This window comes from Muntiacus reevesi, chromosome 3 (genome assembly GCF_963930625.1).
Source record: "Muntiacus reevesi chromosome 3, mMunRee1.1, whole genome shotgun sequence".
In the NCBI taxonomy this organism is placed as follows: Eukaryota; Metazoa; Chordata; class Mammalia; order Artiodactyla; family Cervidae; genus Muntiacus; species Muntiacus reevesi.
Window position 1 is genome coordinate 151,300,565 of NC_089251.1, and position 15,483 is coordinate 151,316,047.

At 39.5% G+C, this 15,483-nt stretch overlaps 1 protein-coding gene across 4 annotated transcripts in view; it reads right to left on the bottom strand.

Annotated features, from left to right (window-relative positions):
- SLC39A10 (solute carrier family 39 member 10) overlaps positions 1-14,920 on the bottom strand; it is a 74,821-nt gene extending 59,901 nt beyond the window's left edge. For 2 of the 4 annotated variants that reach the window (XM_065930925.1, XM_065930920.1), the window contains exon 1: positions 3,605-3,715. The gene's annotated coding sequence lies outside the window, so the exon portion shown is untranslated. Of the gene's footprint in view, positions 1-3,604; positions 3,716-14,899 lie in introns of those variants that run through there. The other 2 variants (XM_065930921.1, XM_065930924.1) reach the window with 2 other exon arrangements.
- Between the last annotated feature and the right edge of the window lie 563 nt (positions 14,921-15,483).

The window sequence follows — 15,483 nt, forward strand, 5'->3', positions numbered from 1 at the left end:
TACCTTTTTAAGTTCAAAAGGAATCATAGCAACATTAACCAGCTGGAGGAAATCTCAAAGTAAACTATGTAAGTAGCACTAAAGAATCTAATTGCAACTTAAAATAGTTTGGTTTTAGGGAAAGGTAAAGATGAAGGGAATGAAAACTCCAAGGGGAATCAATCAAACACTAGGGGGCAGCATCAAACTGTTGGGACAAACCGGAACTCTTCTAAAGGTTGAAGTCAGTATATTTTTAATAAGAATTACTTGTAATGAAAGATGACCTTATAAGTAATAAACCTGTTATAAAGCAAAGTAACTAGCTGTTTTGATTACCTATACCTCTTTCTCATTTCCTACTGTATATTCTTTTGCGATTTGTGAATAAGTTTAAAATACTAGTGATTGTCCTTTTGATATATACATACAAAAACATTTCCATTCTTGAGGTAGCCACTACACAGATAAGGGCTGACATATAAAAATCCAAAGTATTTCCTTTGGTTAGTACTGAATTTAAATTTTGTATCACTTAAATAATATTTTTAATTTGATTAGAATTTTGTACATTCACTGGATAAGGTGTCACAAGTATTATTTGACAAAAAGTTATGGAGTATGTGCCCCTCAAGGAATTTGGTTTGGCAGAAAAAAGATGTATGTATGTAATTATAAGTTAGAAAATGCATTTATAAGAAGAAATTCTATGGATTATTACATATGAATAACAGAATAACTGTATCCTCTTCAGTGGCCCAGTAGAGACCATTAAACCTCATTCTGGAATCAAGATAGAAAGTAGTCTTGCAACCACTAATGAACTAGAAGGTTGGTAATGTAGAAAAGAAGGTAAAATGAATCATCTGTAGCCCTTTGATTCATTATGCCATTTAAAGATCACAGTAAACCATGAGATAGATTTTTCTGGTACTTCCAAGTTCACAGATAAAAGATTAAGATAAAGAAACTTACTCAAGGTAACCAAACTAGTAAACAATGGATCAGTTTTGAACCTTAAGTCTCACTCCAAGCCCTACATTCTCTTCAATAGTGGCCAAAACAAGGGTTGAGGAAGTGGGGTAAAAGAATGGTAACAACATAACTCTTTTAATTAAAAGTAAATAATCATTCCTGTTGTTGAATAATTACCCTTGTTATAACACCTATGCCCAATATTCTTTATAAATCTGCTTAAAAACAAAAAGAAAACACACTTAGAGAAGTACCTATACCAAACTGGAGGCCTCCTAAAAATGGCTTCAAATCAAGTGCCTAAAAAAGTGGAGGAAGTGTGTTGAGTTTTAAGCTGTTAGTGGAATACAAATTAACACGAAGAAAAACGTAAAGGTTGTTGTTTCATGGATAAATTGTGTCCCACTCTCTGCAACCCTATGGATTGTAGCCTGTCAGATTCCTCTGTCCATAGGATTTCCCAGGCAAAAATACTGGAGTGGGTTGCCATCTGCTTCTCCAGGGGATCTTCCTGACCGAGGGGTTAAACCCATGTCTCCTGCACTGGCAGGCGATTTCTTTATCGCTGAGCTACCTGGGAAGCCCCAAGTAAAAGTTACCACGTGATATATTGATGTCAGCTCATAACTAACCACTTATTCTAAAGTAGCACAAATTACCCAGGGGTTATTAACCAGAGAGCTGTATATAGAATCCAGGTTTGAGAATCTGGATACAGAAGAAGGATATATCGTAAATTAACCTTAGTTATCCCTTCAGTTATAAATGTAGGCCCAAAAAAAAAAAAAAAAATTAGTTAACATACAGCACCTGACACTACTAATATAAATTATTCAAATTAAATCCTATATTTACAGTCCTCCCAAGTTTGAAGTTAGGCATTATTACCTGCCATTACTCTTGATATTTAATGCTTTACTAAAGCATGAATTCACCATTAATATTTAAAAATTTGGTAACTATATTTCAGTACAACTGGATTCTCTGGAATCCTATGTATTCCATATACCTAAAATCGTCATTCGGAACTTCACCCATACAAAAAAGTTTAAAAGCTTATCCACTATATTATTCTTTTCTTTTCTTCTAATCTACTCACCACTGATAATACACTGATAATCCTCTCTCGAGTATTTAGTGCAGGTAGGGATGTGAGATAACTGGTTTGGACCCAAGGTCTAGAAAAAGAGACTGACTCAAGATGATTTAACATCTGTAGAATTAAGTCCTAATAAAAAACAGTACACAAGAGTCTTCAGGCTTTCAATAGAATTACTATAATCAACTACATTTTAAATCTCCAGTTTTTCCAATATATTACTCGCTAGTTCTTAATTAGGTAAATTTAGATACCCGTCCAAAAAAATCCCCCCACACACAAATGGAACGTAAACTTATCACTTGCTCGTTTTGCTCCATCAAGAATGACTCAGTTCCTAGGTGAAACTAGAGAACTGAACGGCGTAAAAGACAAAAAAAGTCCACAGTATAACCTACCATCTTTTTAAATTATGTGCTTTAATGTCACTTTATTACTTAAAACAGGGATCTGAGCGAAGGACACTTCCAACTGAGGGCTGCGGATCCTGCGGAGATCTCTCTTCCTCGTGCCCGGTTCATAAAGACAGCCCATGTGGACAGGCTCCCTCCCACGTGAACACTTCTTTAGAGAAGCCACAGGAAGCCACATGTCGCCTGCGCCCTCACCAGGCCTGGGCACTCGGGGATCCCGAGGGAGAAGCAAGGAGTTGAGCAGACCCCTGGACCCGGAGAAGGGGCTGCGAAGGTTCCCCGGCGTGGTGCAGCCTGGCGGGCACCCCAAGGTTCTCCGCCAAAAGGGCGTTCACGAACAAAGCCGGGGCAGCCGCGCCACCTCCCGGCTCACCCGGCCTCGCCCACCGACCCAGCCCCACCCGAGCCCTCAGCTCCAGGGACCCCAGCTGGCTTCAATATCAACTCCCCCGCGCCCCGCCTCGGCTTTCAGTTGGTCGGGGAGAAAGTAAGCCCCCGCGAGGCCTCCCGCGGTAGGAGCAGAGGCGCCACCGTCCGTTAGCCTGCCGGGCCGGAACAGCGGCGCCCAGGCTCCATCCCGGGGATCCCCGGGACACACAGGAGGGGAGCACGCGAGAGGAAGAACCGGGGGCGTTCGCCGCCGCCTGTCTCCCAGCCCCTCCGAGACCGGACTGCGGACCCTCCCATCCTCGGGTCAACGCATCCCCGCCTCCACCGGCCACGCCACCCTCGGCCCCTAGCCGTCCGCGCGCAGCCCCCCAACCGCCGCCGCCTGCTCAGCGGTGACTCCCGCACTCCCCGCACGACTCCCCAGCCTCGGCAGGAGGCTGACTCGGGCGCGGGTCCCGCACGCGGGGCGGAGGCTGCCCGGTCGCTAACCCGGCAGCAGCCCCGACCGCACACGAGGAGCGGCGGCGCCCCACGCGCAGCCCACCGCGCGCTCTGCCCGGCTCGCCGCCGCCGCCGACTGCAGCAGCTGCGGGAAGCCCAGCGCCCCGATCCCCGAGGGACTCAGCCCCGACTCCCCGGTCCCTGTCTCCCTTTCTACCCCCCCGCCGTCCCGGGACTCGCAGTCTCCGCCGCGCACGGGGCCGGTTCTGGGGGAGGGAATGTAAACAAATCGGGGTTTTATAGTTACCTCACACTCGAGTGCCGTGTGCATCTCCTCTCCGCTCGGTACCAAACCCCGGCTGCACCAAATCGTGTATTCACCAAAGCCGGCTGCGCCAACTGCGTCGCGGAGACCCGCGCGTCGGACACCAAGCTACGCTAGCGGCGTACACGGCCCACTCAAGTCCTTGCGCAGCCGCACCCCGTCCGCCTATGGGCGCTACGCTCTGGGCGTACACGCACCACCCAGCCATTCACTTCGAACAACGCAACTAGCGTAGGGAAACTGCCCCACTCGAGGAGTCCACACGGATCGTGAGAGCAATAGGAAATTCGAGTCTACGCAAACTGCGGAGCTCCGCGCTAGTTTTGTTCCAAGAAAAGACGCCGCGGGGGAGTTGAGAAGGCTTCTCACGCATGCGTGGAGAGACCATTTACCCTTCGCCTTTTCCCCGGGCTTTGCATGTCGGTTGCTGCGGCCCGCGGGAGGCGGACGAGTAAGGGAAGCTCTAAACGAAAACGCTTCAGCCAGGTTTCAGATTGATAAATTAAAATGTTTATCTGTACAGGAGTTAAACATCTACGTTAATTTCACCCCGCCCCTTTATTAAAGTAACCTTTCAATCTCCGAGGGGAAAAAGGAACTAGTACTTATTTAGTGCTAAATGCGAGGTATTTTGCATAGTTCTCCCACCCCCACCTCCCAATTTATTCTAAAGAGCACTTCCTGTGGGCCTTCCAAGCCTAAAAGAAAAAGTTGAATCCAGAGAGCTTGTCAGGAACGTAGAGGAATTCCCGAGGCTTCTGACAACTTTCCAACCTCTTCCACTACCTCCTACTGCTTAATCGATTATTTCTTAACACCCAATAGCAAAACCTCCGGATTCAGCCAAGCAATTTCAAGAACTCCTGATCATGTCGTGCTCATTCCTCCTCCCATTGCTTTGCTCACACCACACTTGACATGTGAATTGTTTCCTCCCCTCTTCAGGAGCAATTCACAGCCGGTACTTTCTTAAAAGGTGGCTGCCTTTACTTCATTACCCTGCTTTTTGGCATTTGATTTCCATGGTGAGGCTTATTCATTCTCTCTGGTGTGTCTGATTCTGTATCCAGCCAGAGAGTTACAGCAATGCCTTATTGGTATCTACCAGAGTGCATAAAACCATGATCAATAGTAATAGCAAGATTTACTCTGTGGCAAGTACTTCCTGTTTGCTCTACATGTGTGTTAGTTTCATCCTCATAACACAAAGAAGTGGGTATTATCCTGCCCCAGGAAACGGAGACACTACTGAACAGGTAGGGAGGAGAGTTGAGATCCAAACCCAGTTAGGACTACATATTCTGGTATTCTGCATATTTAATGAAGGAAGATTGTTTTGTTTTTGTTTAGTATCCCTACAAAGAATGTCTTTTAGGTGCTCAGTAAAGGCCTTCTAACTGCCAGGATACTCAGCTTCTCAGATCCCTTTGTTTCTTTGAAAAAGCCAGCCCATTGACCTCACTCCTGCAGGTTTTCACTGCTGCCATTAGGGAAAGGGAGAAGTCCTGAAGTTTAAAGAGATCAAGTCTGAGTACCAGCTTCAGGTCTCACCATTGTCACTAACTGTGGGTGACAATGGCCTTGGTCCTCAGATTCATCGATAAATTAAAGGAATTGGTCTAAATTTATTCCTAAGTCTTTAGATTTTATAAAATCAGAACCAAAGTCTTTAGGTTTCATAAAATCAATATACAGTACTTCTTTTGGGTTCAGAGCATAAAAAGTTCCAAATTATCTATCCTGATATTTTAAGGCTATAATTATTTTATTGAACATATTATTTCAGCAACTTTAAAATATATGCAATATCTTTCTCCTAAATTTCCATAAGGTAGAGCACTTATATTCCTGATATTAATATTTTAAGGTACTTACAACTTCACAGCTTTCTAAGGCAGAGGAACCAGAGATCAAATTACCAACATCTGCTGGATCATCGAAAAAGCAAGAGAGTTCCAGAAAAACATCTATTTCTGCTTTATTGACTATGCTAAAGCCTTTGACTGTGTGGATCACAATAAACTGTGGAAAATTCTGAAAGAGATGGGAACACCAGACCACCTGACCTGCCTCTTGAGAAACCTGTTTGCAGGTCAGGAAGCAACAGTTAGAACTGGACATGGAACAACAGACTGGTTCCAAATAGGAAAAGGAGTACATCAAGGCTGTATATTGTCACCCTGCTTATTTAACTTCTATGCAGAGTACATCATGAGAAATGCTGGTCTGGGAGAAGCACAAGCTGGAATCAAGATTGCCAGGAGAAATATCAATAACCTCAGATATGCAGATGACACCACCCTTATGGCAGAAAGTGAAGAAGAACTAAAGAACCTCTTGATGAAAGTGGAAGAGGAGAGTGAAAAAGTTGGCTTAAAGCTTAACATTCAGAAAAGTAAGATCATGGCATCCGGTCCCATCACTTCATGGCAGATAGATGGGGAAACAGTGGCTGACTTTAATTTCTTGGGCTCCAAAATCACTGCAGATGGTAATTGCAACCATGAAACTAAAAGATGCTTACTCTGTGGAAGGAAAGTTATAACCAACTTAGGAAGCATATTAAAAAGCAGAGACATTGCATTATCAACAAAGGTCCATCTAGTCAAGGCTATGGTTTTTCCCATAGTCATGTATGGATGTGAGAGTTGGATTATAAAGAAAGCTGAGCGCCAAAGAACTGACGCTTTTGAACTGTGGTGTTGGAGAAGACTCTTGAGAGTTCCTTGGACTGTGAGGAGATCCAACCAGTCCATTCTAATGGAGATCAGTCCTGGGTGTTCATTGGAAGGACTGATGTTGAAGCTGAAACTCCAGTACTTTGGCCACTTGGTGTGAAGAGCTGACTCATTTGAAAAGACCCTGATGCTGGGAAAGATTGAGGGCAGGAGGAGAAGGGGTCGACAGAGGATGAGATGGTTGGATGGCATCACCAACTCAATGGACATGAGTTTGGGTAAACTCCGGGAGTTGGTGATGGACAAGAAGGCCTGGAGTGCTGTGGTTCATAGGGTCGCAGAGAGTCAGACACAACTGAGTGACTGAACTGAACTGAACTCTGCATAGAAGTTAAATAAGCAGAGTGATAATATATAGCCTTTCCCTACTTGGAACCAGTCTGTTGTTCCACATTCAGTTCTAACTGTTACTTCTTAACCTGTATACAGATTTCTCAGCAGGCAAGTCAGGTGGTCTGGTATTCCCATCTCGTTCAGGATTTTCCACATTTTATTGTGATCCACACAGTCAAAGGCTTTGGCATAGTCAATAAGGCAGAAATAGATGTTTTTCTGGAATGCTTTTGCTTTTTTGATGATCCAATGAATGTTGCCAATTATGTATTTACAAGGCTAATAATGTCCAGCTGGTACACGCAGGTACAGAGGACCATTGACCAAATATACAAGTTACTCAACAGCTACAGCTGAATTGAATTCCACCATGATACTCATCCCTGTTCCAGCCCTTTCTCTCAGGATTCCCTAGATGTCCCACATTTTAGGAACTAAAGAGTTAATGCCTGGCTAAGACAGACTTCTATTTTAATTGATATGTCTTTATGCTCTATTAATTTTATATATTTTAAATATCATCTCTGTATAAAACTATAGGGTAATCTAAGAAAATAGAGTATGTCTTCTACCACTTTTATATACTCACTCAGACATTCATATATGCTCAAGTATCAGCATATTGATTAGGGCAGGACAGAAGAAAATTACTATGTAGGATAAATGACTGAGTTGCAAACCAGTATATTGCTTTCCCTGCTGGGAAAAGGAATCTCAGACAGTGATGTGTAGGCTTACTCAAAATTACCTGCTAAGGTAAACAGTGAGAAGTGCAGCAAAAAAATCACTATAATGTTTTATTTTTATCAGTTTCATGTTCATATCAATTTTAGGGAAAAGAATTTCTAATATGTTAGAATCATGGAACTTTCTGAAAGGTCAGACTTTTTTTTTTTTTTTGCAGTCATCTCATTTGATTCAAAAAGAAGCTCGTCTGAACTATAAAAACAGTTTAGATGATTTGCAGTATGTGGGGGGAAGAGAAAGTATTGAATTATGTGCAAATGGTTGACCCTCATTTGCTTTGCTTCAGTCACAATTTTATTTCACATATCTAAAATTTCAAGGATGACCAATCTACCTTTGTGCAGCAAGATATAATAAATCCAATGGCTTTTTTTGCACTTCAGAGGGTTAGAAAAGAACCAGTTACAATAAATAAAGGAAATAAGAACCATGCTTCACACCTCAGTCTTTAGCTGTGAATAAAGAAAATCTGTCATAAACCTTTTTTCCCCTCTAGTAGAGGAGAAAATTGACATCATACACAACAAAATTAAGAGCCTTTAATTAAGTTTATTAAAAACGTGAGAGCTTCTGAGAAATCAAGCCTTTCAAACTCAACAGTTCTTTCCATGAATCAAAATGAGTAATAATCAAAGATAACATAAACTCCTTAAGTCCATATTCAGTTTAAACTGATTTTTACATGACCAAAATGTTTGGTTCAAACAAGTTTATACCTGAGAAGGAAGACTAAATTATATTGGTATATAGCCCTGATGTGGAGAGTACTAAGTACCAGGAATAGGTATTAAGGAATTGGGAAAAGAAGAACTCAGGAATGTGTTCTAAATCTAGACTCAAAATTAACAGCTTGCTTATTCAGTTTGAGAGACTCCACATTTTAGCCTGGAAATTAAGGCTTCAGCTTCAGATCTAAAGCCAGAGAAATATGAAAGGTATATTTCCCTCCTTGTTCTTTAAGGCCTGTAACATTATGTGACATTAAACATGTCAACCCCTATGGTCAGGATGGGAATTGAGGCCTGTGGGGTCATCTTTTTCTGATCCCTTGAGGAATTATGGCTCTATCTCATCTAAAGCCTTGCCATTCCTAAAGTGAAGATAAACAGGCCCTCAGAATTTACATGGACATTCTCAGAGAGAAACACAGAAGCCCTTGTGTCTCTTTCTAAAAAGCAGGACTCATGAACTAGAGAAGGCCATCGTCTTCCAGAGAGCCCCCAACTTTGAAAGGGTAACAAAGGCAGGGGGACAGGCACCGACCTCACCCTGGTGAGAAACACATTTGATTGACATGCCTGGCAAGTGAGATCATTTTAAGCTGGTAGGCTAATTCAATAAAGTCAGTTTCAAGTTCTCTGCAGAAATAAAAATAGATTAGAGAAATGAAACAAAATGACAAGTCAAGCAACTCACCCAGCCAGAGTAGAAAATTAGCTTTCAAAAAAAGTTTTCTTTTATATGTTTGCCTAGATAATGCTAACAATAAACTTGCCAGATCCCTTAGTTTTAATTCGCTGTGATACAAACAAAAGACCCTTAACTTTAGATATCCCTACTGGGAGAAAGACAGTAATCTAGAAGCTTAGAACCTCTGATTTCAGCCTCTGATTTGCCGTGGCAAATCCTTTCAAAATAGGAATGAGACCTAGCCTAGGAGAAAGGGGAAGACCCACCCAGAAGAATTAACAAAAGCAAGAAGTTCAGTGCTAGAGCAAGGATAACAGGCCAATAACAGATTTGACTATGTGACAGTGATGGAAAAGCTTCTCCCTCAAACCTACTCTATTGTCCTCCCCAACCCTGGAATTCCACGTTTAGAACTTCCTTCCTGGGCCTTGAAACCAAAGAGACTTTGAGGGAAGTTTACTACCATTTTATTACTTACCTATATTGCTGTGAGAACATACTTTTTGAGGTCTTTACTGAAGAGAAAGTTTTTAAGAAGGGAGGAAATTTGATTATCCAGATTCTTAAGGGTAGTGTGGTATAAAAAGGACAGGAGGAAAAACAAGACGTACTGCCAACTTTTCAATCTTGCTTCTAGCTACCTTGCTCACTCACAGAATACTAAAAAGAAGAAAAACAGAAGGCTTGGTAAGCAGCCCCTTGTACCAACCAAGGGGCTCTAGAGGCCAACAGACAGTCATTAAATTCTAGGAGCACAGTGGAAATCAGCTTTCCAAACCTTAACTCTTATTTCAAAGGAATATGTATTTATCATGTAATATAAATAGCCACATGAATATTACAGATTTAAAGAATATTAGTGGATGGTTATTGTTCAATTTAATAAAAATTGTCAACATGGAAATGAATTAACAGTAAGTCACCATGTAAATATTTTTAAAAGCAAGTTCATTTGTGTAATAAGTTAAATTAATAGTCATTTTTAAATTCATTTAAAAATGTCATCATATGAGAGCAAATTTCAAATCTTGTCTAGGGCTTCCAAGATAATAATGGGACTCATTTCACTAATGACATTTATGAAAATAATCAAATACACCTTTTAAAGCCAAGATACACTTGGTTTATCTTAGCAAATATTGCTTACCTTCATTAAGAATCTGACAGCAAGAAAGCAGCAAAATTCTAAATATTCGGGAAGTCAGCAAATGAATTGTCAAAACAAAAGAAGCTTGTAGGGATTTCTGAATTTTTCTTGCACTGTTTCTAAGTAAAGCTCAAATCATATTTTATTTTTATTAGAATGAGCCACTTTTGCATTCTTCATTTCATAGAATCCCATAAAACACCTCTTCTTACCAGCATACATGTTTACAAGTTTTTGAAACTTCCTAATACTTTCTGAGGAGAAATTCTGGCAATACTCAGTAGTTAGCAACCTACTATACTTAACCTTTTCCTTGTAAATCTCACTTATAGCCTCAAATGATTTCATCACATTCAAGTTTCATTCCAGTTACAATGATGGTTGCTTTCTCTAAGCAGTTAGTTTTCAGTTTTTCTTCTCACCCTAAACACATGAAGGTGTATGGTTTTAAATGTGCCAGGTGCCATTTTAAGTACTGTGAATATGGTAACTAATTTTATTCCTATGACAGCCCTGCAAGGTAGATATTATTATGCCCATTTCATAGATAAAGAAAACTGAGGTAGTTAGCAAGGGGCTGGAGCCACAAATCCAATCCAGACAGTGTGGCTCTGGAGATTATGTTCTTAATCCTTACATTACTTTATTCTTATCTAGATACTATGTGTAGGTCCCAATTTTTCTGAGAATATCTCCATACTTTCTCTGCAAAATTTGGTAATTAAAAAAAAAATAGTAGAACCATAAAGTGGTAGCTTTCCAGGCTGTAAATGTAACAGGTCAATGAAAATTGTAAATGGAATAGAGAGTAAAAACTTTTAAAGATACATGTCATGTGGACATTTGATTTATCTTTGAGCTTGACTAGCTTGAATCAATTCCAAGGGAGATTATTCCAGTCTCTTAAATTAAAATGTTAATTAGCCAATTTGGTTATACATTTAGATGAAAGCTTTCCTCTCTTTATGGTGACTTGATGTAATTGTTCAAGTATTTATTTATGCTAGTTAAAAATTAGGCAGAATCAGGTGTATGTTAATGACTTTGATCACAGTCATATATATATGAGCTATTAATGTGGTAATCAATGAAGAATTGGTCAAGTGCAGGCAAATATATCCCAGCAGATTTAAACTAAAATTCAGTTAGGGGATTAAAGGTTCGTTTCAGTCCTTGGATTTAGATGAATCTACCTCCTCTGAAGTCTACCTTGGGGAAAAAAGGCAAATTTTAAGGGATGAAACTATTTATAGGTAAAAGTTTGTGCTTCTTTGATGTGCAGGCCGCTACATAGCTGGAAAATGAGGCAAAGAAAATATGATTCTTTACCTAAAGTTGCTTACAGCCCAGTCAGGGAGGTAATTGAAAAGACAATTATGGTACAGTGATAAGGGCTGTGTTCGCAATAATACGGGTTGCTATGGCTGCAAAAATGCTAATGGCACTCCCAGCTTTATACAAGTCCCAGACCAAATCCCCTTCACTCACACTCACTCTGCCTCATTGGAGGCACAATTCTTCATGAGGATTCTGCATGAAGAATACCAAAATCACATGTCTCCTGTTCTACCTTATGCGTGGGGTGTATCCGGAGAGACCAGGAACGTGTGCTCTGAGGAAAACCTTCTATGTTCTTAGGGTGGAGAGAATCCACAACAAACATACATTATCTTTACAGAGACTCACGTGTGTGCATTAGTCTTGACTTGAACTTTCTAGAATTTACATCAAACAATGACTACTTTTGAGTATGATTTTAGCCTGAGCCTCTCGCTGTTATGTTTCCCAGTTCTTTACATTTTTTAAGATACCTGATTTGTGAGCAATGTTAGAAATGTAAGTAGAATGTATCTGACCATTCCAGGTGATACTGGTTGCAAAATAACCAAGCTCTGTGGCAGAGATATTTGGGATTTTTCCTCTACACCTTTTTATTAAGGTGTTTTATTATTTATTATTCCTATATTTATTATTATAGGAAGCACATTTGGGAAATATTTGCACCTTTGCTATCATCAAAGAGAAATGTTATAAATCACCTGTACTGTCTTCCATGGCCTAACTTTCCTTTTTACAATTGTATAGGCTTAAGGGAGTAGGAAATAGAAATTAGGTATCAACAGAATCATAAAAATTTCCAACTTGCTTTGCTCTATGAAATTCCTGGAGAACTAGCCAGTCTTCAAAGACTAGATGAAACCCTACATCCTAGACAGTGGCTCCTCCAAATTAGGTACTAGATCCAACATGTAACTGTGTCCACCGTAACTTTTAATAAAGGTTGAAAGAAAAGGTTAGAAAGCCTATGTTTGGAAACCGGTGTGTGTGACATTAAATTGGTTCAGAGAGCTTGATTGCCTGTGTCAGGCCAGATGGTACTTGTGCTTGTGAAATGAGGCCCAAATTGGAAAACTGTACCATCCCTTGGGCTTCCCTGGAGGCTCAGCAGTAAAGGATTCCCCTGCAATGCAGGAGCCGCATGAGACACAAGTTTGATTTCTGAGTGAGAAAGATCCCCTGGAGGAGGGCATAGCAACCCACTCCAATATTCTTGCCTGGAGAATCCCCATGGGCAGAGGAGCCTGGCAGGCTATAGTCCATAGGGTTGCAAAGAGTCAGACACAACTAAAGTGACTTAGCATGCATGCACCCAATCATCACTTAGACAATAATCTCTTTGCAGTTATGCTCCTAATTTAGTATCTGTCAAAGACTGTCTTTGAAGCATTTCAAATCTTCTTATCTAGAAGCTATGCTGAGCCAAGATACTAAATAATGCAATACTAAATGATAATTATTAATCATAATCATAACAAGCAGTTACAGTATAAGGTTTACTATGTGCTGACACTAATGTTCCAAAGTTACATTATTGATGGTCAACAAACAAATAATATGGGAAAAAGTATTCTTAAACCCATTCCCATATTTTGCATGGGTTAAAAAAAAAAAAAAAAGACCAGCTTGGTCAAAAGTTGCTTTGGTCAGTAATTTGAAGCCTAGTTAGACTTTAATATTCTTTTTATAGATATAGGTAAGAGATTTAGTAGACTAATAATTATTAATTCATATGAGACATTAGCTAGCAATCATGTGTTTTTTGGGCTTCCTTGGTGGCACAGCGGTAAAGAACCAGACGGCCAAGGCAAGAGATAAAGGTTCGATCCCTGGGTCTGGAAGATCCCGTGGAGAAGGAAATGACAACCCACTGCAGTGCTCTTGCCTGGGAAATCCCATGGACAGAGGAGCCTGGTGGGCTGCAGTCCATGTGCAACACAACATGTGTTTTCTAGCCTTTACGCTGCCAGCAGGACCAGCTATAAAGCTTTCTAGGGCCCAGTGAGAAATGAAACTGTGGGACCCCTTGTCATAAGTATTAAGAATTTCAAGATAACAACAACACAGCAATATACCAAGCACAGACCCTCCTGAGCACGGGGTCCCATGTGACTGTACTGGCTGCATGGCCGCGATGAAGCCAGCCCTGACTGGCCATTAACACTTTAGTGAATTACCTAAGAAAAAAATTCTTCCCGAGGACAAAAAAAAATCCTTGAGAATAAATTTACTTATAAAAAGGTAGTCAATAAATTAATCAAAATCTTTATAGATTTTATAAACTCTTTACATGATATGGCAAGTTACTGAGAAGATAACCCGTTAGAAGGTACGGGTCATGTGACATTTTTGTTTTGCTGAGACTGTTGAAGTTATAACCAAAGAAGTATTCAACATATAGAATTTCAACATGGGAGCCTGTTTTGTACCTAATTTGAAGAATTCAGTTGTAAAATGAAGGATGAGATGATTAGGAAATTTTTAATACTGATGGGACATTTGATAATAAGGAAATATTATTAATTTTTTAATGTATAGTAATAAAATTGGGCCTAAGAAAAGAATTCTTCTCTTTTAGAGGAATAGATGAGAATTAATAGATGAAATAAGATTGTCTGAGTTTTGCTTTAAAATAATCCAGTGAGAGTACAGATGATGCAAGGTTATTTCTGTATAAATTGTTGAAGGGGGTGATGGTTATATGTGTGCTCATTCTATTTTCTCTACTTTTATGTTTTAAAAATTCCATAATAACAGTAAAATATGAAGCATTGTAATAAAGACAAATTAACCAAATATACCTAGTGTCTATAATGTTCCAGTAATTGGGCCAAATAGGCATATGAATGATTTTATAAATGTAGAGCTTTTTAAATACAATTTTGGGACTAAGTTTTCAGAATTAGTCTGTTTTTTTTTCCCCTTTTTAAATAGGAAGTTCAAAAACTAACAATAACCTTAGAGCTGGAGCAATTCTGAGATAACCAAAATGGATCAGTAATGACATCAGCCAATATGATGCAGTCATGCCTGTGCCTAACACTTATTTTTTTAATAAGATAGTTAGACTGGTCATTTGTGGGGCAAACTGGGCATGTCTTGAAAGTGATGCAGATGTGACTTTAAAATTATTTGGCTCCATCCTAAAATAGACCCACCCTCTTCTAAGGAAACAAACAAAAAATAACTAATTTGCATCTAACTTAAACTTTCGACTGTGTTTAGAACAAAACTCTTAATACTCCTACTTATATTTCATTTGAATTTTTATACTTTCTAGCATTCCATACTGAAAGCAAAGGGCATTGTTTAAGTATTTACTACATTTGTGCAATATTTAAACTGCTAAATTTAAATAACACTTTAACAGCATTGTTAATGGAAAAGTTTGGTGATTATAATCAGTCAGTTCTAGATTAAACTGGTAATGGGAATGGTATTAAGAGTTAGAGATGATGTGTAACAGCTAACCCCAAATTACTATAACAATGAAGTTCTGGTGAGCTTGTCTTTATGGTGAATTGACTTGTGGACTAACCATGATTAAGAATGACAGAATCTTACCAATTTGGGGCTGATGAGGCAAGTTCTGCCAGTGAAACACGATTGACCTGTAGAGGACAGGTAAGAAGGAGACTGAGAAATTCAGGTTCAAGTTTCTGGTTTCTTCTCCTTTCTTGTCTCGCTCATCCAACCCAACCTACAATAAGTTGACACTTCTTTCAAACCATTAATAATTATTCTGCAAAATGATTTATCCATTCCAACAATTAGTATAAGAGGTGATAGAATGAAAAAAAAAAAAAAAAAAAAAAAGAGGTGATAGAATGACCAAGTATCATTTCATTGACTTTATAAGCAAAATAATATTATTTAATAACTATCTTCTATGAAGGATGAATGGAGATTTTACAGTATCAAATCAATCCACACAACAGAAATGAAACAAGGGCATGTATTTCAGAAGAAGAGCATGTATTTCTTATTATTTTCTGAGTAAACAATGTATATTTATATATTCTGACTTCTCTTTCCTTCCTTTCATAGCCAATATTCTTAAAAAAGGTGTTTTTTTGTTTTATTTTTCCCATAACAAACTCAGTCAGCCCACTTTCTCAACTCACCTACTGAAATTGAGCTTTCACTAC